This window comes from Uranotaenia lowii, chromosome 1 (assembly GCF_029784155.1).
Source record: "Uranotaenia lowii strain MFRU-FL chromosome 1, ASM2978415v1, whole genome shotgun sequence".
In the NCBI taxonomy this organism is placed as follows: domain Eukaryota; kingdom Metazoa; phylum Arthropoda; class Insecta; order Diptera; family Culicidae; genus Uranotaenia; species Uranotaenia lowii.
In genome coordinates, this window is record NC_073691.1 from 163,478,673 (window position 1) to 163,503,498 (window position 24,826).

General features: G+C 40.7%; 1 protein-coding gene across 2 annotated transcripts in view; it reads right to left on the reverse strand.

Annotated features, from left to right (window-relative positions):
- LOC129744339 (tubulin polyglutamylase TTLL5) overlaps positions 1 to 24,826 on the reverse strand; it is a 168,159-nt gene that overhangs the window by 62,757 nt on the left and 80,576 nt on the right. For both annotated transcript variants that reach the window (XM_055737958.1, XM_055738761.1), the window contains one exon: positions 13,546 to 13,621. The gene's annotated coding sequence lies outside the window, so the exon portion shown is untranslated. The remainder of the gene's footprint in view (positions 1 to 13,545; positions 13,622 to 24,826) is intronic.

The following is a 24,826-nucleotide window of genomic DNA, read 5'->3' on the forward strand; positions in this document are numbered from 1 at the left end:
TACTCTCGATGCCGTCACGAGCCACGCTGCGGTTAGCAAACGTGAGCTCACGTCCGACGGCCGGGAGGAGTCTCAGGATCCGCAACCGGGCTGCGCATAGGCGGTCAGATCCAGCTGCAACAACACCCCGGATTAATTGGGTGGTAGCCGAGAGGGTTACTCTCGTGCTGTGGTTGTGCCCTGTGGTCAGCAGTTATGAGCTGATCCAATCGCAGAAAACTACCAGTGCAGAGGATCGTCAGCGCAGAGGCCACGAGATGCTTCAGGTCAGCCAGAAAGTGCCACTGGAGTTCGAGGCCGGGTAGTCGGGTTCCGAGAGAGTCACTCTCGATGCCGACACGAACCGCCCTGCGGTTAGCAGCATGGTTTCATTTCCAAAGGCCGGGAGGAAGACTCTCGGGATCTGTAACCAGGATTGGTCAGGTCCGAATGCTCCAGATGGAGGATTGGCCCGTATCGGAGATTACAAGAAGCTGTTTGCCGAGAGGGTTACTCTCGTGATGTGGAACTACGCTGCGATCAGTACGCGTGAGCTTATCCAAGCCTACAGTATGGTTTTTCTGTGGCTTTGGAGATGTTTTGGGCGACGGTTAGTTGCCAGCAACTTCAGCAACGCATCAGAGCCAGATCGGGCTCATGCTGCTGAACGTTGCTCTCCGGCTTTTTGGAGCGCTCGAAGCATTGAAGCAGCGGGACGAAAGTCTATGGAGCTGCAATTCGAGAAGATCGTTCTCATGCTTTTAAGCTGCGCTGTGGTTAGCATGCGCGAGCTTGTCTTCGATATTTGGAAGTTGTTCCGGGTACTGCGGAGGAGGTGGTTCAGGCGACGGTTAGTTGCCAGCGATTTCAACCACTTCTTGATTTTTGCGGCATTTAGGACGAGTGCTGCCGATCGAAGTCAGGCTAATTCTCGGAGCCACCGAGAGAGGGCTTTGTTAACTACAAGAGGATGCTTTTCTAGGGTTACCAGAACACAACACTCAAGATATGTTGTACGATCGCACGCTGAGGTTATCAGCCACCAGAGTCAACGCAAGATTAGCGATTCTGGTGCCCGTCAGCGTAGGGTGGGAAACGAGAGCGACTTCAACGGTAGCAATGACGACGATGACGATGATGATCAAGATTCCGTCGATCCCGAACCTGCCAAGAGACGCAGAAAGCGAACACGAGAAGCTAATCAACGCTACGTGGCTAACGTAGCCGCTAATGATAAGGAAGAGCAACTTCGAATCGTCAGTAAGCTCAAGGGCCAAAGGGACTGCTTTTTCCGGAAGACCACCGCAGCCATGAAAGGAACGAGATTCGGGCTGAACGAAGTGAGGTTATCACTGAGCAGCCATTCCACGATTTGATCGGTTGTTTGCAGTTTTCGAGGCCGAAAATCAGTGCTGCGGTTAGCGTACTATCAAGCAGCCCTGGACGAGAGCGAGATTTGGGAAGCGGTTAGCTTAACCCATGTTAAAGGAAACCCATTCTGTTTCTCGTACAAATGGGTCTTTTGTAAGACAGCTGTCGAAACAGCCCTGGAGAAGTACGCGGCATGGGAGGCTGTTGGCTTACCATAGGTCACAGGTTTCGTGACATGATCGTTCACTGGACGAAGATGAACGATGGTGAGGTTATCACCGAACAGCCGTTCAAAGAGTTGATCGGTTGTTCGCAGTATCTGGCGATATCATCGAGACCAGTTATTTGTGCAGCGGTTAGCGCACTATGTCAATACCAGGCCAGTCTGGCCACTAGCGAGGCCTGCAGCGTATTCTGCGATACCTTCGACGTATGACCGATATGGCGTTGGTATACCGCAGAAACGCGAACACGGATCCACGTACGGGAAATCTAGTTTCGTGGTTAACGAAACGTAAGCAGACGGTCAGTCTGTCGTCGACCGAAGCTGAGATAGGAGCTCTTTGCCATGCGGTCAAGGGAGGTTTGTGGTTAACAAACTTCCTTAGTGAATTGGGTGTGGTTAGCACTCCTTTAACGTTAATGGAAGACAACATCCCTTGCATCCAGTATCTGGAAGAGGCGCGGACTCATCAGCGGATGAAGCATCTGGACGTGAAGTATGCATTCATCAGGGAGATCGTAAGAAGCGGTCATTTTTCTTTGAGACCAGGGCTGGTAGCGGTTTGACAATGAAATAGTAGGGGCTTTAGTGACCAAAATTTGAAAAAAAGTGACCAAATAGTGACTTTGAGGACCGAAAAAAGTGACCAAATAGTGACTATGTAGAACGAAAAAATAACTTTGAAGTACAAAAAATGTGACCAGTCCCGTGCGATGGACCCTTCCGGGGGGGGGGGGGGGGGGGGGGTTTTAAAATTCAAATTTAGATAAAATTAATAACAATACCAAAAATAAACAATTAAAAAGGAAAGGGTTTTCTTACACCGTTTGTCACTCATGTTCAACACAAACACTAAAAAAATGACTGATAAACAAAATTTTGGAAACATAGTACAATGAATGTTTCAAATTTTCGATAAGTCAAGAAAGTAAGAAATAAATTAGTTTCAAAAGAATTTCTTAGCAAATTTAAAATTAAAAAATATCTGAATTCTAAAACAAATGTCAAATCTTGTACAAAACTAAGCATGAATAGATGTTAGGAAAATGATAATAATTGTTAATTTTTATTCATCTAAATTTGGAATTCTTTTCCTCATTTTTAACTGGAAGTTTAGTGAGAAATTCCGCTGTAATTTTTTAATTTGAACAAAAAATATTTAATCACGATTTAAAATGTAAATTACCGATTAATGAATAAGAAATGAATTTTGAACAGAATTTATTCAATGTTTGATGTTTTAATTTAATTTTATAAAAAGAAGAATATATTTATAATTATTTTAAAAGTGCCAATTATAGAAGCCAGACATAAAACCTTTAATAAAGTAAAATCCTCCATGTTCAACTACACTGACAAAGAAATGTTAGAAAATGACTAATTATGTGAATAATAAAAACTGATAAAAAATTAAAAATAATGAGTTCAAAACTTTTGTTATTAACACTGCGTATTCAAATTTATTTTGAAAGTTGCTACTTAGAACAATTTTTCAAACTTTTTAGATAAATTTAAAAATCATGATCGATCCAAAAATATGATTTCATATAACAAATATTAATAAAAAGTTTTTAAAGTTTCAATCGCAGGTTTTTAAGCTTTGAATTACAAACTCTGAGTATTTTGTCTCTTTTGATTAAAATATTGGGTCCTGAAAGAACAGAAGGTTGAAATTATGTTTTTTTTTATTTAAAATTTGGAGTTAAAGGTTTATGGTTGAAGAACACGAAAATTTAGAATTTAAAAACAAGGAAACAATTGTTAAAAATATGTCTTAAAAATTTAAAAAGTTTGGTTAAAAAAATATCCGGCAAGTTGATTATAAAATTGAAAAAAAAACTGTACAATAAAATTCGGAAGATTTATTTAAAAAAATGAAAAAACAGTATGGAAATAAAAAAGATTAGTTTTTAAAAACATTTCAGGAAGAGTTTTTTCAATAAACATGTTTCATGGTAATAAAGAGTTTATTACTAGTAAAATTGATAGATATCTGATTATGGAAAAATGTCATTACAAGTATTTTTGACATCACAGCCGAAAGTGTAAAAAAAACTTGATTCTATTTAAAGCTCATTAATTCATATAAAACTTTTATTTCTAAATAATATGTTTTTGATTTGAGTTTTTGTAAAAAGAAAGTGCAGAAACTTCTCTAAAGATTTTAAATTATTTTCATTTCAATAACAAACCCACCGTACGAGGAAAGGTGTGCTCTGATATGTCTAACCTCACTCGAAAAGCGGCGCGTCGAACTGCAGCAAGGTTTTATATTCGACACATTCACCAACCGTATTGACTGTGCTTACATTCTACAACGTGTTAACATTTATGTACCAACGAGAACACTTCGACAACGTCAGTTTCTTTCAATTCCTCACCACCGTACTGCCAAATGGCCAAATGCCTATGGCCAAAACCACCCTATTGACAAGTGTTGTGAACTTTTTAATTTAGTGTATAATTTGTTTAATTTAAATATGTGCAAACGTCGTTTTAAAATAGGCTTAAGAAGAATTTCCTGTCATCAGTCTGTACGGTAATTAAACCAAAGACGAAATAAATAATAATAAATATAAAAGCTGATAGAAATATTGCATACATATTTAGATTCGGGGAACCCAAATTAGTTGAAATTACCGTTTAAATTCATTGCACCTAAAAAAATGTAATTTTTGTGGCCTTGTGTAAATTTTTACAACTCTTTTTTTAAGTATTTAGAAGAACAAAAAACACGAAATAAAATTGAGTCTGAAATTGTTTTTTAAAGAATATTTCATATCATCATAACATTTTTTATGACATAAAAGATTTTTTTTCATAAAAAAAATGGTTCGTTTCAATCTCAATTTTAGTTACACTTCTTAATAAAAACCCATTCTAACTAAAGACGAGATAGAGTTTTTGTATATCAAGTTTTGAGTTCCAATACAAAAGGTTGATTGAACTAAAAACTAGAATCTACGATCAAAGTTAGTTTCAATTCACGAACGTAAAATAATGTCTTAAGGTGCATTTACAGTTCTTTCGAGCGTGAAAATGAAAAAAACTTATATTCTTCAAAAACTCGACTATGCTGCATTTCATGGCTGCGAAACTAGGTGGAATAGATGCGGAATGGTTGAACGATTATTTTTGAACTGATTTCTTTGTTCAAAGCCCTTTAATATTAATTTTATTTCAATTCCCCCGATTTTCACTGCGGAATATTTTTTCCGCGTTCACTGACATTCCGCTCGAAGTGTAAACGCACTGAGCGAACGTGAAAACGGAAAACAAACAAGAGTGGTGAATATAAATTCCGCATTCATTTTCACGTCCGAATGGCAATGTGCATTCTGAAAAAAATTTCACCGATGACGGAAAAATTTTTGCTTCATAAAAATTAGTTTTTTAATTTGTAAGCACATTTGAAGGCAATTAAAGGCTAAAACTACGAGTTTGAAATGAAACGCATACGATATTTTTTTTTAACTTTAAAACCCGCTTGGGCATCATTTAATTGCACCTGATGGAAGAGTTTCTCGACGAATAATTGTACCTGTGGGAAGAGCTTCTCAACGAATAAATGTAAATGAAGATCATCGAATGGCCAGATTCCATTGAAATAAAAAAAAATAGATTCCGCTTTGTTCAAATGTGTGTTTCAGAAAAGGTATGGAAATAATTATAAAAATTCATGAAATCATTCAAAAATAATGTGTTTTAAGGAGAACTGAAAAGCAGAAAAATTAACAAACAAAAGAGTACTGAGTGATGCATTTTAATTAAATAAAAACCTTTTCAGTTGTTTCACTAATTAAAAGTAATTTTGAAATTTTTGTTTGTCAATTTTTAATCAAGAACAAAAAATGGCTATCTTGTAGAAGTTATATTCATAACGTCCTTTCAATAAGTTTTTCAAAAGAAACGAATCGCTAAGCTCGTTACTCCTTGATCGATAAATACTTTTTGAGAATACTTTAAATTCATTGTATTCAAAGATGAGAACTTTGGGATTGTTTGATTAAATCAATCGTTTTCAAAGCTGAATATGTTTTGAAGAAGAACAATATGTTTTTTTGAGAAATTTGAATTTAAATTTGAGCATTGGTTCGACAAGTATCGATCAAAACATTGGTTGAATGATCTGTCATTTTCCGATCGAAACCGCAGAATTTCTACCCGCAGTTGAACAAACCTCTTACTAATTTTGAAGATTTGACCGATTTGACATTTCACTGCGGAATATTTTTTCACTGTGGTGAGTTCACGTTCACGTTCGAGTTCGAGTTCACAAGAACTGTAAACCGGGCTTTAGATCGAAATGTCTGAAGCCAAGGGTGATTCATGCCGAAATTCCGCCGGAGGCGAAAAAAATTTCTGACTGACTGATCAAGTAATTTACCGTTACTACCGTCAATATTAACACGCGCAATTCAAATTACTCTTCCATTGGTTTATTATCGGTGAAAAAAGTGACTTTTGGTGATAAAAGTGACCATTTTTCGGAAAATAGTGACTTTAGTGACCAAATGATGAAAAAAGTGACTTTTTAGTGACTGACCCAAAAAAAGTGACCAAGTCACTAAAAAGTGACTCGCTACCAGCCCTGTGAGACACATCTCTACTGAGGATCAGCCAGCTGATGCGTTCACGAAGGCGTTAGCAAGGGCGAGGCACGTGAAGCTGTTCAGCATTCTCAATCTGCGAATTAAGGGGAGGTGTTGAAACTTACGGTTTTCCTTGGTAGCAGCAAGCAGCAACTTTTGCTGCCACGAGCAGAACCAAAACAGTTTGTTTTGGTTCCACATGCTTTGAGTCAATTCGCAATTGAAACAATAGCGGTGATGATTGATGATGACAGCTGATGATGGTAAACACGGTACAAATGTTTACATCAACACACTGTGAAGCCAAACAACTCAATTTAGGTTCGTGGTAACTCACCAGTGTTGCCAGATATTCTGAGTGGTTAGCTCAGAATATCACACGAAAATGAGAAAACTAATAAGTGAGAATGTCACTTCAGTGAATTATGTAAATAGCTATCGCTTATGTTAAGTAGTTAGGCTGGAACAAATATCAATTTCTTCTTTTGTCACCCCCCCCCCCCCCCCCCCCCCTTCGAAATTTTCAAAACCCCGAAGGGGAAAATAAATAAAGTTTGAAGTATTTAAAGCAAATTTCGAATAAAAATCCAAAATCCGAATAATCCAAAAGATTACAAGACGAAAAAAACAAATTTTGGAAGATGGAAGTTATTCCACCTTTTGTATTCTTGATTTTATTTAATTTTTCGATACAAAATTACATGTTTTTTTGGGTTTTGTACAATGATATTCTATGCAACTGTGTTGCATACAAGCTTTCGTACAATTTATTCCAATTTATTTGTTTTTCGCATTATTTTTTATTGTCCCCCCCCCCTCGCGATGGTCCAACTCCGAGTGACAAAAGAAGGATTTGAAATTTGTTCCGGCCTTATTTAAGGACTTGACGAACAAAACGAATAAAGATTAACTCTATTCCACCACTGAAACCTGCGTTTTCAACAAAAAAAATCATTTTATCAAATGACAATGCATCAGAAAATGTTCAAAGATGAATAAAACAGGTGTAAAACTTATTGCGGAATGGAATGATGTACACCGCTTAGCGTTTAGTCGACGACAAGAGCGTTAATCACACCGATTTTCCCTAAATTCATGAAATTTATTAGAGAAAAAACATTGTAACGAACAAGAATGCAATTAAACGGATGCAAAACACATTGAATCGGGTGTAAAACTTATTACTGAATCAAATAATGAACATCGCTTAGCACTCAGTTGACGAGGAATGTCTCATTTTCCAAAATTTCCACTAAATTCATTTAAGCTATATGTACCAAAAAAAAAATGTCGTTACAAATGAAAAAGCATCAGAAAAGGTACAAAAACATTTAAACATGCGTAAAACTTACAGTTGAATAGATTCATGGGCATGGGCCAAATTTTTGTTTATTAATGCAGTCCTAATTGCCTTAACTTTTTCTAAATATTTGCAATATATAAAAGAAAATACTTTGTAACATTCGAGAATGCATCAGAAAGTGCACAGAAACAATTGAATCATGTGAAAACTAATTGTTGAATAGAATGATGCTCACAGCTAAACGATTAGTTGACGAAAATAGCCTGGATGGCCTTCTTTTCCACTAAATTTAAACCATATTTTGTTAAATTGATAAATGATATTGTTTTAAAACATCATTGAGGCTCTTCTTGTCAATTCAACAGTTACTGTCAAACAAATCTCGTTTGTTACAAGGTCTTTTTTATCTATATTTCATGAATATAGGGATTATCGGGTCGATTGAGGCTATTCAATCGCTAAACAGTGCTCATCATATGATTTGTATATAAGTAAGTTTTATACCTGATTCCATGTTTTACCTTCTGTTCTTTTGCAATTTCTTTTGTTACAATTATTTTTTAAAAGAAATTGTATAATGAAGGGGAAATTTGAATGACCCTCTCATCAACTGAGCGCAAAAGGTTGTTCATCATTCAAGTAAACATTGAGACTAGGGAGAATCTGGGGGAAATTGGGGCAATTGGGATTGCTCTCATTACCTGAGTGCCAAGCGATGCTTATCATTTGATTTAACAGTAAGTATAACAGCTGGTTTCATGTTTTATTTGTGTAAAAACATCAACGGATCACCTGTTGATCCTAATGATAGCCTAATAAAATAATGAGTTACAAACAAGTTAACAACTACCTTAGTCTACACAGTCCTCGATATCATTAAAATTTTTCTACGAAAAGTGGCTCTTGAAACGTCGAAATCGAAGTACTCGGCGAAGCGGTTAAAAGTTCTAAAAATTCCCATAAGAGCACTGTTGGCTCCGTAGTTGTTCAGCCGGATTGGAACATAGAGCTGCAGATTTTGGTTCCTTAGTCCTCGGGGTCGCACACTGAGGGGAATAGCTTCCAGCAACACGGGAGAGTCAGTTCTCGAGACGAGGAAATCCGCTACGACTAAAACACGTGCAGCGTTTCGGCGAACATGAAGTGTGTCCAAATCAATTAGGGGGCAACGACTTTCGTAACTGGGTAAACGAAACGGATCTAGCCAGTTCAAGTGTCTCAGGGCATACCGCATGAAGCGACGCTGGATAGCCTCAATTCGTTCGGCTCCATTCTGGCTGAAATGGGTACCAAACTGCTGATGCATATTCGAGAGTTGAGCGAACGATGCTGCAATACAAGCTTTTTAGGCAGTACACATCTTTGAACTCCTTGGTTACGCGAAATAAGGAGCCAAGACTTCTAGATGCTTTATCAACAATGTAATTCGTATGAGTCTTAAACTCCAGCCGATGGTCTAGGATCACGCCCAGATCGTTGATGTGGTTCACCCGGGTGATGGTTTCGTTACCAAGAGTGTACTCCGCGTGTATAGAGTTCCACTTGCGAGAAAATAAAATGACAGCACATTTACTCCGGTTCAGAGACAGGCAGTTGGTGTCACACCAGTGAGCGCAGGTATTGAACTGCCTTTGCAAGAAATCGATGTCCTCTTGGCTGTTGATGGTGTGGAAAAGTTTGAGGTCATCAGCATACGCAAGTTTAGGTTCATCAAGGACAGTGAGTACATCGTTAAAAGGGATGACAAAAATTATCGGTCCCAAGTGGCTTCCCTGAGGCACGCCTGAACAAGCGGAGAATTATCTTGAGAAAAAATTTCCTGTTTGAACTGATAGTTTTCGTCCCGTTAAGTGGCTTCGCAACCAGTCCAGTAAAGATCCACAGATTCCTAAGCGTTCGAGTTTAACGATTGCAATATCGTGATTTACTTTATCGAAAGCAGCAGACAAATCAGTATAGATGGCGTCAGTTTGAGACTTCATGGCAAAGCTATCTTGAACGAACGATGTGAAAGTCAACAAATTTGTAGTCGTGGATCGTTTTGGTCAAAACCCGTGTTGATCGTTGGAAAAGTATTACTTCGTGGACGAAAAAATTGGATCCAGAACAACCAATTCAAACAGTTTTGCTATCGAACAGAGAGCTGAAATTCCGCGGTAGTTGTTTATATCTTTCTTATCTCCTTTTTTGTGAACAGGGAACATGTAAGCTTCTTTCCAAAGCGAGGGAAAGATTGCGAAGTCCAGCGAAGCTCGAAAAATATGCCTAATGGGAGTCAGTAGGTGTGGCATGAAACGTTTCAAGAAGATAGCTGGTATCCCGTCCGGACCCGTAGAAGATGAATTTTTAAGCTTAGCTGTCGCCTTCAAAATGGCTGCGTCATCGAATGTGATACCGTTTAAGGAAGAATCTAGAGGTGAAATATTTCTTACAGCCATATCCAGTTGCTCTGAGGAAATGGACCTTATGAAAACTTTTCAGCAAAAAGATTTCATATTTCAGGATCGGTGTTTGCTGAGTTGCCGTTCAAGAACATTTGAGACGGAAGTCCGGATTCTTTTTGCTGATTTTTGACGTACTTCCAGAAAGATTTCGGATTGGTTTTAAAATTGCGTTGTAGCAACGCCTGCAGCAATGAGTTTTACACCTGTTTCATTCATTTTTGTGCATTTTCTGATGACGTCATTTGATATAATGATTTTTTTACAAATCGCCTGATTTGAGGAGAAATCGCTAAGCGGTGTACACCACTCGATACAGTGAAGTTTATGCACAAATTTAAAAAAGTTAGGAGAAGCTGGGGCTCTTGAGACGTTTATATTCATTCTAGTACAAAAAAGCGACACAATCAGCTTGAGGATGAATAAATCTAATAAAAATGAATTCATGATAAAAATTTTTTTTACTGTATTTCTTTGAAAAATTTCTTAATTTTAAGGGAGAAGAGGTTAAATAATCACTTGTCGTAGTAAAAACTGATACTGCACCACCAATCGATTCAGCCGTAGTTTTTACATAAATAGGTATGGTTTATTTGACTTTTTTTGAAGCCATGTTGGTTGCTACAATCGGAATTATAGCTTAGCACCTAAAAAAACCAAGGAAATCGAACGAAATGAGGCGTTTAGAGTCGTTTTATCAAAACGCAGCGAAGGCCATTCGATTTCTTGTGTTTTTTGCATAAGAAATGATAGTTTTCCAAAATTTAGTCCAGTTTAGGCGATCGACACAAGAATAGCTACCTTTTTTGATCAAAAATTCCCACACTAAACCGAAAACTGACTTTTGCATTACGACTGCTAGTCGTTTTGCAACGTGCCCCTTGACAGACTTGAGTATGTTTCTGAAGTTTGCGTAAAACAAATTTGCGTCGTTTCACTTTGAGTGACTCTTTTTTTTCAACTTTTCAAAATACAGAAAAATAAAAAATACATTATAAACTACAGACTTCCAGTAACCAATCGATAATTTTCAACAGCGAAGTGATGCAATTAGCCTCACCGTGATATGGTGTTAGTCGCTTGTGTAAGAGCAAGTTCACTGGCGTTGGGAAAAAGTGGTAGAAATTTGGACACTTTTAGCACATTTTGAAAATTTTTGCATGCAAAAACATTTTCAAGATCTTTGGCCTTCAAATTTTTTTTTACAACACGTGTTGTATTTTCGCATGCCGTGATGCACATACGGCTGAAATAGAAACAGTGCTGTAAAAACATACAACGCCCCAAGATCTTGAGAACATATTTGCAATGTTAAAAGTGTTACAATTTCAACCACTTTTTCCCAACACGACTGAACTTGTTCTAAGTGTCGCTAGAATATTAATGATTTTCCACACATTTAATACAAATTTTAGAATCTTTCTTGCCACTAATGTGACACGTTTATTTACTTAAAAACTCAAACGAAACTTCAAATAGAACATATATAGATGCAAAACCTGTGAATAAATTATAATCATAAATTCTTAGGATTTACAGTGAAAGCAGCAACCAAAATTTGGTGCCAATTGAAAAGCTGCTGAATAATAATAATAAAAAAAAATAACTTAACAGAATTTCGCTACACTAAATTAAACTCGAACTCCAGTTTATATTGCAAACCCTAGCCCGTTGGCACATTGTCTGGGCCTATTTATAGGCATTGAAATCTGCCGCCCCGTAAGCAATCAGGCCGCTTATAACTGGGTCAGCAGGGTTTTTTTATTGTACGTTCCGTAAGCGCGGGTGTGATTGAGTCCATCCCTACTTTTCAATACCGCCCAAACTTCCGGTGGACTTCACAACCGGAAACCATAAAAAATGCACTTGTTTCGAACACCCCATCATCATCATCAGCACCATATCACCAGCACCATGTAATTTTTTTTCTTCCATCAAACACACAAGTTTTACCCTTCTGAATCTTCGTGGGAAATTTGTTCCGTCCCTTCAGGTCTGCTTCACTTGAGAGGGTGTAGAGCTTTCGGAGTCCTGCCTCCGGGAAGTTTTGTTTAATGACTTTTCTCCTTGAGACGGGTGTTATCGCGCGTTCAGGCAGTGTTATTACCGTACAGTTACTGACTAGTGAGGATTTCGTAAACAATTTCACCCAACACACTATGGAAACGTGAACCAGTGATAGTGTGAATGAGTTCGTGCTTCAACCCTTCCCTCACAGAATTTTCCCTGATCGAAACTGGTTCCCCATTCAGAGTCCGGGAACGCGCTGAAAAGCAAGCACCGAACCGGAAATACAATTTGGTTCACTTAGATCGTCTCTAGGTACACATTTGAGGTACCGTCAGGTTCTGTGGTGCAACTCTGACTGCCGAGCCTAACTTACTCGGCTAACTTTTTTTTTGTGCTGGCATTTTTCTACTAGTATTATTTCACCTGTCGGCGAAAGTGGGCATTGCATTCGATGAATGAACGGAATGAATGAAAGCGATTATACGGCTTATCATATCATACTACAGAACACTACACCAAACAATGTTCCACTAGCCTACAATAACGCGATGGGCCGGCAACGGTCTTGGTTGAATCCGGTAGAACCCTACCCAATGATTTGTAGCATGATTTGCAATAGTTCTACTACAGCAATGATCGACTCACCTATTGGGGGGAAAAAGATTTAGATTTTAGATAACATATTTCATATTTCAGATTTCAGGTTCAAATTCATATTTAATTGAGATTTCAGATTTCTGATTCCAGATTCAGATTCTGGATTTCAGATTTAAGATTTCATATTTCAGACTTCAAGTTTAAGATTCAGATTTCAAATTTAGATTCAGATTTCAGATTCAGATTTCAGATTAGAGTGCCAGAAGTTTAAATTAAAATCTCAGCTTAAAATGGGGAAAACAATACAATACTTTTTCCAGCAGTTGCGAAAGGAAGTGTCTTCAAAAATGCATGTTGCCCTTGCCAAACAACCGCCCAAATGTTTGGTGTTGGTATGCACACCAACTAGCGGGGAAGAAATATCGTTCGGAAAATACAATCACCAACACCCGGGAAATGCAATCGGGGGGAAGAGAAATGAACCCTCCGAAAAGTTCTGAGCTTTTCTTCGCACGTTGCTTTCGCAAAAAGTTGGCTGCTCCCAGAGCGCACGACAAACGAAGCCGCCCCTCCCCCCACAAATCGGCTGACCCGAAGAGCAAAAGGACCTGCTTATCGATTCTAATCGCGGTGTAAGTCCCATCGAAGGCTTCCGTTTTGATTGGGAAGGAGGAACTTTGGTGCGTTCCGCCCAAGCTACTTTTGGAGCCAAAGCTGCCGGTTGCATACGATGTTGTATGGAAAATTGATTGGATCCGATCAATCAGCTTTCGGGGGAGCTTTTCCTCCATGGGTTGGCAAGTATCTGGGTCATTGCGACCCAGAATAGTGTTGGAAATTGCGTTCTGGGAGAATTTTTGTGCTTTAATCTATTTTTGGGAAGGCAATTTGAACAATGTGATGCATAAAAGTCAACAGTTTTAATAAAATCCTAGTTTTGGTTTGAAAAAAAAAATTATTTGAAATAAATTTCAAGATAGGTTCCTCCGATAAAATTTTACACCCTTCGATATGTAGCACCACACTTACCAAAATTTTCGAGGGATGCTGATTCAGACGTTCCGGCTGCAACCGAAATCCATTTCGAGTTCCAAGTTCAAAGAAGCTGTAAGAAAAAAAAAAAGGAGTGAGATATAAATTATCTAATGGAATGGATTTGTTTTTCTCAATGGAATGGAATGATGAACGTTTATAGTGATGATTGGAGTATTCAGGCTGACTGATTGACTTCGATCAACTAATTGACGTACTTATTAAGTGGCTATAGTGCTACCAACCAAAGTTGGTTAAAAATGATGGATTAAAAAACGTGCCTTTTATTATTTTTTAATGATCCCGCGCCGATCCTCCGGTGGATAGGGCCGTGGTAAAAGACCTCCACTGTTTACGATCCAGAGCCAGCGTCTTCACCTGGTCCTAGTTAAGATTCTCGTCGACAGTTCGGATTTCAGCGGCTAGGCTTCGCCGCCACGAGTTTCTGGGTCTGCCTCTTCTTCGATGTCCTTCTGGATTCCAATCTAGCGCCTCTCTGCAAATCTCGTTTTCATCTTTCCGCAGCGTGTGCCCAATCCATCTCCACTTACGTTCCCGAATCTCGATTTCTAGCGCCCTTTGATGACACCGGCGATGTAGTTCCTCATTCGAGATCCAGTTGCCAGGCAACCAAGCGCGGATGATGTTCCGCAGGCAGCGGTTTACAAATACTTACAGTTTTCGCGTCGTCACCGCATATGTGCACCAAGTGTCGCACCCGTACAGCAATACGGATTTGACGTTTGAGTTGAAGATTCGCAAACGCAAATCGGGCCTTTCTGATCCGGGTTTCGATGTCTTTCCTGGTACCACCATCAGGCGTTATCTACCAAGATACTGGAAGCACTCCACTTTCTCAACTTGTTGCCCAGCTACCATGAAACTGGAAAGATTTCCTGTGTTGATCTCCATCGACTTGGTCTTTCCGACATTGACTTTGAGACCTGCTGCCTTGGAACTTTCGGTGAGGTCGTCGAGTTTGCTCTGCATGTCCGGTTGTGTTTGGGCGAGCAAAACAATATCGTCAGCCAGGTCAAGGTCGTTCAGTTGCTCCATTGTTAAAGGATTCCACGGCAATCCTCGGTTCGGTGCACAGTCGATCGATCCAGTCAGAATCTCATCCATTACGATGAGGAAAAGTAGCGGTGATAAGATACATCCTTGTCTCACTCCAGCAGTTACCGGGATTAGTTCGGACAAGACATCATCGTGCAAGACCTTGCACGAAAATGCCTCGTATTGTGCTTCGATGAGATGGATTAGTTTCTCTGGTACTCCTCTTCGCCTTAGAGCCGCCCAGTTGTTTTCATGGTTAAGTCGGTCGAATGGTTTTTCGAAATCAACGAACACCAGCAGAAGAGAGTCCTGGAGCTCGTTGATTTGTTCCAGTGCCTAAAAAGATTTAATTTTATTTTCATAGTTTTCCATCCCGAAACATGATAAACATAATTCCTGAACTTCCCTAGGTCCAAGACAATCGTTCTTCAATTTCTCGGATATCCCACATTTGCCAGATCACGCTCCACTTGGTCTAACCACCTCGCTCTTTGCGCCCCTGCTTGTCCTGTTCTTACCGGATTCGCAGCGAACACCTGTTTTGCAGGACAGACGTCCGGCATTCTCGCAACATGTCCTGCCCAGCGTATCCGGTCAGCCTTCACCACCTTCTGGATACTGGGTTCGCCGTAGAGTCTCGCGAGCTCGTGGTTCATCCTTCGCCTCCACACTCCGTTCTCCTGCACGCCGTCAAATATGGTTCTTAACACTCGACGCTTGAATACTCCAAGTGTACGCAGGTCCCCCTCGAGCAATAACCATATCTCGTGCCCATAGGGGACGACCGGTCAATGAACGTCATATACAGGTTACACTTCGTGCGAGGCCTATGTCTTTTCGACCGCAGTTGTTTGTGAAGTCCGCTGATCATTCGCCACCGGATTTCACTGCTAGTGTGATAGGCTGCGGTCACCAGTGAGCCGAGATAGAAAAAGTCTTTGAGTGGGCTTGGTCGTTTTCGGATCTGCAGGCCAGCATATACTTCGTATTGGACGTATTAATCATCAGCCCAATCTTTCCTGCTTCGTGATTCAGTTCGTGGTAGATCCCCATCCACCGCCACAGATGATCTGGCGACTATGTCATGCAGGATAGACCATCGCCTTGTCGAAGCCCCCTGCACGATTCAAATGAATTCAACAATTCACCCGAAATCCGCACACAGCACTGCGTACCATCCATCGTCGCCTTGATCAGTCTGGTCAGCTTCTCGAAAAAGCCGTTCTCGTCCATGATTTTCGATAGCATACGTCACGGTCGATCGTGTCGTATGCGGCTCTGAAGTCGATGAATAGGTGTTCACGGCATTTTTGAAGGATTTGTTGTAATGTGAAGATCTGCTCCGTCGTAGACACTCATTGAAACCGTCCTGATGACTTTCCACGAAGTAGGATTCAAGATAACCCTTTTGTTGGCGGCATTGAGGACAGTGATCGCTGGATACTTCTCAAAGTTCAATTTGTCGCCCTTCTTGTAGATGGGGCATATCAACCCTTCTGTTCTGTGCCCATCAACCGGTATAAGCAATCGGTCAACTTGTCCGGGCCCATTTTGATGAGTTCAGCAGTGATGTCATTCTTTCCAGCAGACTTGTAGCTATTCACCTGAGAGGTAAGAGTTTCCTTGCCGTCTTGGTCTCCTGCATGTGCGCCATTGAAGTGTTCATCGAAATGCTGCTTCCATCTTTTGATCACCTCACGAGTATTCGTCAGGATGCTTCCGCCCTTACCTCGGCACATTTCGACTGCCATTTCCGCTTTCGGTGATGCACTACTGCCGCCCTTGCGCCGTTCTCTTCGTCCATCACCCTCCTACACTCCTCGACTAACCAGTCGTTCCGTCGAGTTTGTTCCACATACATGCCCGATGAAGTTCTCCGCAACGCTGTTTTGGCTGTTTGGCTTTTTTGATAGTAACTTAACAGTCCTCGAGAGGGGCTTCGTCAAGCTCGCCCTTTGCCGACAGCGCTGCTTCGAACGATTGCGCGTAGTCTGCTGGTTTCTTCAGTCGTGTGATATTTAACCGAGGCAGGCCTAGGTTTCGTATGTTGTTTACTACGGAGATTTCTGGGAGCATCTTCACCGTCACCAGATAGTGGCCTGACTCGATATTAGCGTTTCGACAGGATTTGACGTCGATGATGTCGGGGAAGTGTCGGTTGTCTTTCAAAACGTGGTCAAACTGTGATTGGGCTAGGTACGGTGATCTTCAGCTGTACTTGTGTGGGAGGCGTTGCTGGAATAAGGTACTACGTACAGTCATTCGTTTGGAGGCGGCGAAATCGATGAGTCTGAGGCTGTTTTAGTTGGACACCTGATGAGTACTGCTACTGCACCTTGCAATTGTCGGTTTGAATTCCTCCTCCCAGTCGTTGCATTAAAATCCTCGATGACGATCTTGATATCATGTTATGGGCAGCTGCGCGTAGAATTCGTATTTGTCATCACCGGTAGTTCCAAGGTGAGAACTGTGCACGTTGATGATGCTAATGTTGAACAACCGGCCCTTGATCCTGAACCGGCAAATTCGTGGGTCAATTGGCCACCACCCGATCACGCGCTTCTGCATTTTCCCTATCACCATAAAAGCTGCTCCAAGCTCGTGTGTGTTGCCGCAGCTCTGGTAGATGATATGACCATGTCGGAACGTACGTACCGTAGAACTCTTCCAGCATACCTCCTGCAGCGCTATGATGTCGAATTTGAGTCTTTTTATTTATTTATTTTATGTTTATGTCTTTGATAATCACCATACAGACATATCTTAAACTAAACACAACTGATGTTCTAAGACTACGAATAATATTTTTAAATACATCTTTGGACTGGTTCAAATTAAAAACGTTTGACACTTCGTTAAAAACACGACAACTATTTTACAAGGGGTGGTTTTGTGCAAAAACGGTGCGGCAAAGTGGTATCCAAAAAAAAACCGTTGTCGAAGTCGTCTCGTTGGTGCGTGAATGTTGATGTTTTGAAACAGTTGTGGGCAGTCTATTTATGTTATTCATTGACAGGTCAAAGACAAACATTCTTTGAATGTACGTCTGCCTGCAACGAAGGGTTTCGAGGGATAATAAAGTGCATCGCTCTATGTACGGTGGTGGTCTAACGGCATCATTCCATGGCAGTCGACGGAGTGCATATCTTAAAAACTTCTTTTGAACCCTTTCAATCCTTTCGATTTATACTTCCTGATGAGGTGTCCAGACTATCACGGCATATTCCAATACACTACGAATCAAGGCATAGAAAATCGTTTTGAGGCAGTAAATATCTTCAAAATCAACGGTGTTTCTCCGGATGAAACCAAAGATGGCAAAAGTTTTTGCGGTGGTGGCGTCTATGTGTTCCGTAAAAGTTAGTTTGTGATCGAACACTACGCCCAAATCTTTTATGGAAGTCACGGTCTCCATTTTTTCTGTGTCCATGGTGTAAGCAAAGCGGATGTGCTACATTTACACTTATTCGAGTTAGCTATCATCCTATGTGACCTGCACCAGTCCAAGATTATCAAGATGTCAGCTTGAAGTGCTGCACAGTCCACAAGTGATCCAACAATTCGGTATATTTTAAGATCGTCTGCGTACATCAACTTCGAAGATTTGAGTATCCAAGCAAGGTCGTTCACGTAGAGTATAAAAATGAGTGGGCCTAAGTGGCTTCCCTGAGGGACGCCGGACGGAACGTTCGATGGGGAGCACGCGAGTGTTGCCCATGAAATTTAGAGATCGACAGTTCCATGTTCCATGTTCAAGTTTCCAATCGCTTGCGCCTTTTCGTCGCGTATTTTGATCCCCTAACACCACCAGGACGCTGTTGCACTCCGCACGCCGCCCCTGACATGGAAAACAGACGCGTGCGGAGTCTTCTCTCTCAGTCTGCATGCGACCAAAGCATCCACCGGTTAAAACTGACTTATTATTTGGATAACAGAATGTAACTACGGTTCATCTTACTTGTGTTACAGAGAAAGTTATCTAGGAGTTCCCCAAGGAAATGTGTTGGGTTCTTAGTTATTAATACCCTACATCAATAATATGAAAAGGTGCTTAAAGCACGGTTGTATGAAGCCTGTTGCCGTTAATTATTATTGGCTGCAGCAAAAACACCACAGAAAAAGAAAAAAAGTAAAATTGACCTAAATTTCATTTCGACACTAACCACATTTAACGTACATGCATCATTATATCGCATAAAACTTACGAAAAAGGTTGTAGGTAAATACCATGAAACATTAACTCTTACAGGGTATAGTTTACATATTTATGTCGTAGCATCTATGTGAAAATTAATTGAATTAAAATTATTTAGTTTTTCACGTACCTACAACGTGCAGATTATTTTGGGTGTATCAAGCGAAACAAGTGGTGGTTGTACCACACGGAAAATAATAAAAAGGAAAAATTTACCGAGATAGCAAGGTGAACGCTCGTGAAAGCCAAAAACGTAACTTCTACCTCTTCGAGGTGAAACTCACCTCACAGCGAGGTAAAGTTCACCTGAATCAAGCTGAAAAAAGGTATAATTATATAAAAAAGGTGAATCTAAAAAAGATAAATCATACCTCGTAGTGAGGTGAAGTTTACCTGAATTGAGCTTTTGTCATTGAGGAACAAGTTTTGCTTCGTGCCCAATATGTGTTTGATCAATAGCTGGACTAAGGGTCAAAAGTCCGTGTTTTGAAGATAAATCTGGGCATCAAGCAACCCAGGTCTTAATGCAATCCAAGTTATTGTTTTTTTTCTTCTTATTGTCGCCTGGGTTGTCAAAATACATGTGTTGATGTCAGTAAATTTGTTTGTTTTGATTTCGTTTTTCGCAACCCGAATGTGTGTGAGTACACTATCACGTGAACGTTAAAAGGGTAACAATGTGTGAATCTATCTTCAGCTTTTAGTTCAACAAAACTTTAGATAGATGATACTTTTTGATAAAACTCTCAATGATTCCATATTTTTCTTGTAGTTATTTATTGAAATTAAACGGCTGCCTGATCGCTTTTAAAAATCTCTTGTTAGTAAACATGACTTTATGAAGTGTTGACAGTGTTGAAGTGGAAACAATACTTTCGATTACTTTACGCAGAGCATACTAGGCAAATCCGTAAACAAACTGGTTGAAATTTTTATTGTGTTCTTTCAGGCCCGTTGCTCGAAATAAGATAATCTTAAAATGACATTCCATTACTTTCACAATTAGACTTACACTCAAATTACGTCACTGGCGTAAAAGCCTTTACAGTACTAATGACGCAGAATCGATTATTATAATTAACAACAAGTATCTCGAAATAATTTCCTCCGAAAGCTAAATAAAACCCCACCGTCAAAGCTGGCTAGCTAATGAATAAATAACATGTCGTTAGACAACCAAATTACGCGCGCTATCGTCACTTCCCTTTATAGGGTCGTTACTCGAAGTTTGCGAAATCTCGGAAAACCCTTGATACACACACGGCAATAATAAGTTGATGGAAAGTTTTCGATTTTTTTTTCGGGAAATTTCTGGTTCACGATTTAAAATCGAAAAATATTTTACTTTGTTTCTCAATCCAAATGGCTTTCGACTAAATTAATAAAGTGCGCAAAGGGTTAGGAGCGAAACTCCGGCGCTGTTTTGTAGAGACCCCACAATAAAACAGGAAAAGCACATTAATATTCTTCCAGAGCAGCACGGTCCCGTTGCCGACCTACAGGTGAAGTTGACCGGCTGCCATATCGAAACAACTGAAGCAACCAAAATAAGTTGCAAATTAAGGTGCGAAATTTCGAGTAGCCGTTTCGTTTTTTTGGCACTTGGAAGTTTATTGTCGTTAGCAATATTATTACTGACGATGTAGGCACCGACTAAGGACTGAATAAGAAGTTTGGGGCCACTTCGCGCGATTCAATCTTTATTAGACTGGATTGGATTAGCATTTTCGCAATTATTTTGAATGCGATTATTGTGAGCCTTCTAAGTTCTCTCCTGAAAAAAGACAAAGTCCTTCCTGGTTCGAAAATATTCATTGCAATCACCATCATACATACAAGCTAAAGATAAATAAATCAAAAAATACATATAGATATATCGTATTTGACGGTGTATAGCACGAACCCATATTTTTAACATTTTAATTGTGATGGAAATGTGAAGAATTCATTCAAATTAAACCGTTGTATAATACGCACTAAGATCATTTGCTCGTAAATTCTGTTAATTAAAACAATTTTCTACAGAAACACGAGATTTTTACACGGTACAGAGCTATGATCGAGGCAACAATTTTAAAACTACTCGAGAAATAAAGCCAAGGTTCCAGCAAAACATTTCGTAACACTTATAATACCACCAATCACGCCAGCTGTAATTGTTTTTCAATAGAAATTTACCTACCATTAAATTTGAATCCTTCAATCAAGAAGTTTAAACTTTACCCTCAGCTCAACGAACAAGCTCCATTCGGATGAAGTGCATTCTTCGAGGATGTTGAGTGTTTCCTTACAGGAGGCCCATTTGGATTCCTTTCCAACCTTTGCCTCCTACCAACAAAAAAAAACGGTGGGTAAACGGTTTCAAAAAACGTAAACCAAAGTTTGCTTCCATCGAATTTACCGACAGCCGGCTGCAATTGATGGATATCCGAGAAAGGATTCGCTTCCGAATGGGAAATTGTTTTTTTCCGGAATAAAAATGGATCCACCAATTTGCTATAAATATGGAGGTTTTTTTTGGGTTTCGAAACGGTTCCGTACAATGGCGCTCCCCCCTTTAAGTGAGCCTGGTAAGCGAAGCCAATAAGTAAAGGCCCCGGAACTTTCGACACGTAATGCGTTCCGGTGTTATTGGTACTTGACAATGCACCTGGAGGGAAACGCCAACTGGAGGATGGTTCAAACTATAACTTGTGTGAATAATTTAAGAGTTTAAGAAAATGTATTCCATGCAAGAGGAATATTTTTTGTTCAATCAATTCCCAGTTAATTACAGTAGAACAAAAAAAAATTAATGAACGACATAAAAATGCTAAATATGACTATAATAAAAACAGAAATAGACTATTGACTGTCAAACCTTTCATTACTGACCACGAGGAGCGCTGCTGAGATAAATTTGAACGATTTCAAATATGACCTGACTTTGAGCTTGCTTCGAATGAGATAAACTGGATACAGGTGACTTACTTTTGCACTCGAACACCTTACCTCTGATTTAGGTTTTCCCTTAGCAACATTTATTTACGTTTACAAGAAAAACTATCGAGAAGTCTGCCTGTTGTAGTTGGTTCAAAACGATTTTTGTGGAACTTTACCACTGTGAACAATAGCATTTCATTAATATTACGGCCGATTCGTGAGAAGAGTATGCCACATTCGTTCCAATGTCGTTCATATCATGGAATCGACGGACCACTGCAGCGTAAAAGTAAAAAAAGTGTCAATTGGTCCTTCGATCCGGATACATCCGAACACTTTTGTCCCAGAGCGCCCCAAAGTCAACAGTTGGTTAGCCCCACCAAACAGGAGTTACTTAGTCTGACAAACTCGGCCGAATACTGCAGCCAAATCACCTGCCCAATGCCGAAAGTAGGCTGAAGTCCTTCAGAAGTTGACTTGTGGCCTTAACGTAGACGTCTTCACTTACTTGTACGATCTCTTCGCTGTGTGCGGCATATCCTGGACAAGCACTTATTACAGCACACGCTTGGGACTTCTTTTGTGCTACGGCTCGAATTTTTTCCCGTCACTAGAAGACCTCTTATACTTAGTGTTACAATTGTTTTTTTTAGATACGGTATTGAGCTAATTTTGAGCTTTTTTAAATTAACCCACTCTCAAATGAAGTGAGCGTGTAAAAATCCATAACCCGCTATTAAAAGTTAGTCGAGGAAAATGCGGAGTGAGGGAGCCTAGTTTTGATCGCGGGTGTTCAAGCATTGTCGGAGGGAGATCATTGAGAGTGGGACAAAAACCTGGCCGCCATCAAGAGTGCGAAGCACGAATCCACGAGGGTCAACCCGCACTTAGCCAACTTCGGTAGGAAACTTCTGTTGCACACGGACCTCTACACTCTGCAGGACAAAAAACGTGTCAGACGATCCAAAGGTCGCGATGCGTTTGTCTTCAACCAATAGGATGGACAAGTTCATTCAACAGCGGATCAAGAGGACCCAGGAGAAGACGAGGAAGCGCTACGGTGTCGTTTTTGACCGGGCGACCTGATATGGCACCGCTCATTGGTTCTGCAGTTGAAATTGGTTGCCGGTGCGGCGCAGCAGAGGTCCATCCAAACCGTGTTGCACAAAACCGGAATCGAAGCGAGAATGAGCAAGAGTGGATGGCGAGAGTCCCGTGAGTTGTCAGCAGCGAATTTGCACCAATTGGCGCAATTGTCAAAGCGAGACAAGTGTCAGCGCAGTCGAGTCAGGAGTGTGCTGAGGATGCTACCAACCTCAATCCGGCCAAGTGGAGGAAGCGCAAGGAAAATTAATGTAAGTCGCTCTATTTTAAATTATTTTATGGGGGGAAACAATAAGGGGTCTAACGCTGCTACCTTTGGTTTGCTCAAAATCACCAGTTTGTGTTATTTATTTGAAGGCACCGAAAACTACGATTTCTTTATAACATGTGGGCTAGTGTCATATTTGTAAAATTTTGGCACAATTATGGTAAACGGCACTTCTTGTAAACTCCCAAGCTATGGAATCTTTGCTTCTACTGAATATGTCTACATGGTTTTCAATTAATAACCCAGGTAGTAAAGACCGTTTAAGAATTGTAATCCAAAGCACGGTGAGCTCTCGTGTCACCTCAGTTGACCACCTTGGGTCCAAGCGTAAAATGGAATAACTACTCTTTAGTGGAGTTTGCGAAGTGTAGCGCTGATGTGGTCTAGTGGATAGGCTGGCGCAAGTCTGGTAACCCAGGCATACTGGGTTCGATTCCCGGTATCGGCCAGAAAAACTTTTGGGTTCGAATCCCATAAGTTGCCGACAGGTAAGATGTGTTTCATTGTATAAATTATCATATATATCAGAGGGAATGCATCTGGGGTTAATCTGAAGAGACTATTGCAAGCGGAGTGGATTGCCAACCATTGTAGGTCTTTGAAGGTTGGATGCCTTCTCTCGACGAACCATCGGCCGTGGAAGCCTGAGAAGCAATTCGAAGGCCAAGCCACACGGACATAGGCTGGACCTTGCTACCGATGGGGGAACCATACATACATACATACATACATACATTTAGTGGAGTTTGCGAAATCGAGGGTTTACGTGGAGTTTATTGTATTTTAATTAGTTGGTTACCGATGGTTGTAAATCGTCGTTAACGAATAGCCGGCCTTGACCTGGCTTACGATATTGTGTTGCTCGCCCAAACACAACCGGATATGCAGAGCAAACTCGACGACCTTACCGAAAGCTCTATGGCTGCAGGCCTCAAAGTCAATGTCGGAAAGACCAAGTCGATGGAGATCAACACAGGAAATCCCTCCAGTTTCATGGTAGCTGGGCAACAAATTGAGAAAGTGGAGTGCTTCCAGTATCTTGGTAGCCAGATAACGCCCGATGGTGGTACCAGGAAAGACATCAAAACCCGGATCAGAAAGGCCCGATTTGCATTTGTCGAGTCAAAAACTGCAAGTATTTGTAAATCGCTGCCTGCGGAATATCATTCGCGCTTGGTGGCCTGGTCACTGGATCTCAAATGAGGAACTACATCGCCAGTGTCATCAAAGGGCGCTGGAAATTGAGATTCGGGAACGTAAGTGGAGGTGGATTGGGCACACGTTGCGTAAAGATGAGAACGAGATTTGCAGAGAGGCGCTTGAATGGAATCCAGAAGGACATCGGAAAAGAGGCAAACCCAGAAACTCGTGGCGGCGAAGCCGCCGAAATCCGTACTGTCGACAAGAATCTTGATTGGGGCCAAGTAAAGACGCTGGCTCCGGATCGTCAGCAGTGGAGGTCTTTTACCAAGGCCCTATGCACCGGAGAATCGGCGCGGTAACATCAAGTGAAAAAAAGTTTACAAATAGCGGTCCCAGGCATTGCGAGTCACCGTGTCAACCCAGTTTGCTACTCTGGGTCCATGGGTGCAATGGGACAACTCATGATATACTCCTACTCCCAAAAGTCCTCCTGGTACCTCAGCCGTTGGGTCCCACTTCGACCTGTCTTCAAAAAACCCTTTAATGGTGGGCGATCATACTCTCACAAGTGCGCTCTACGGCATAAGCAT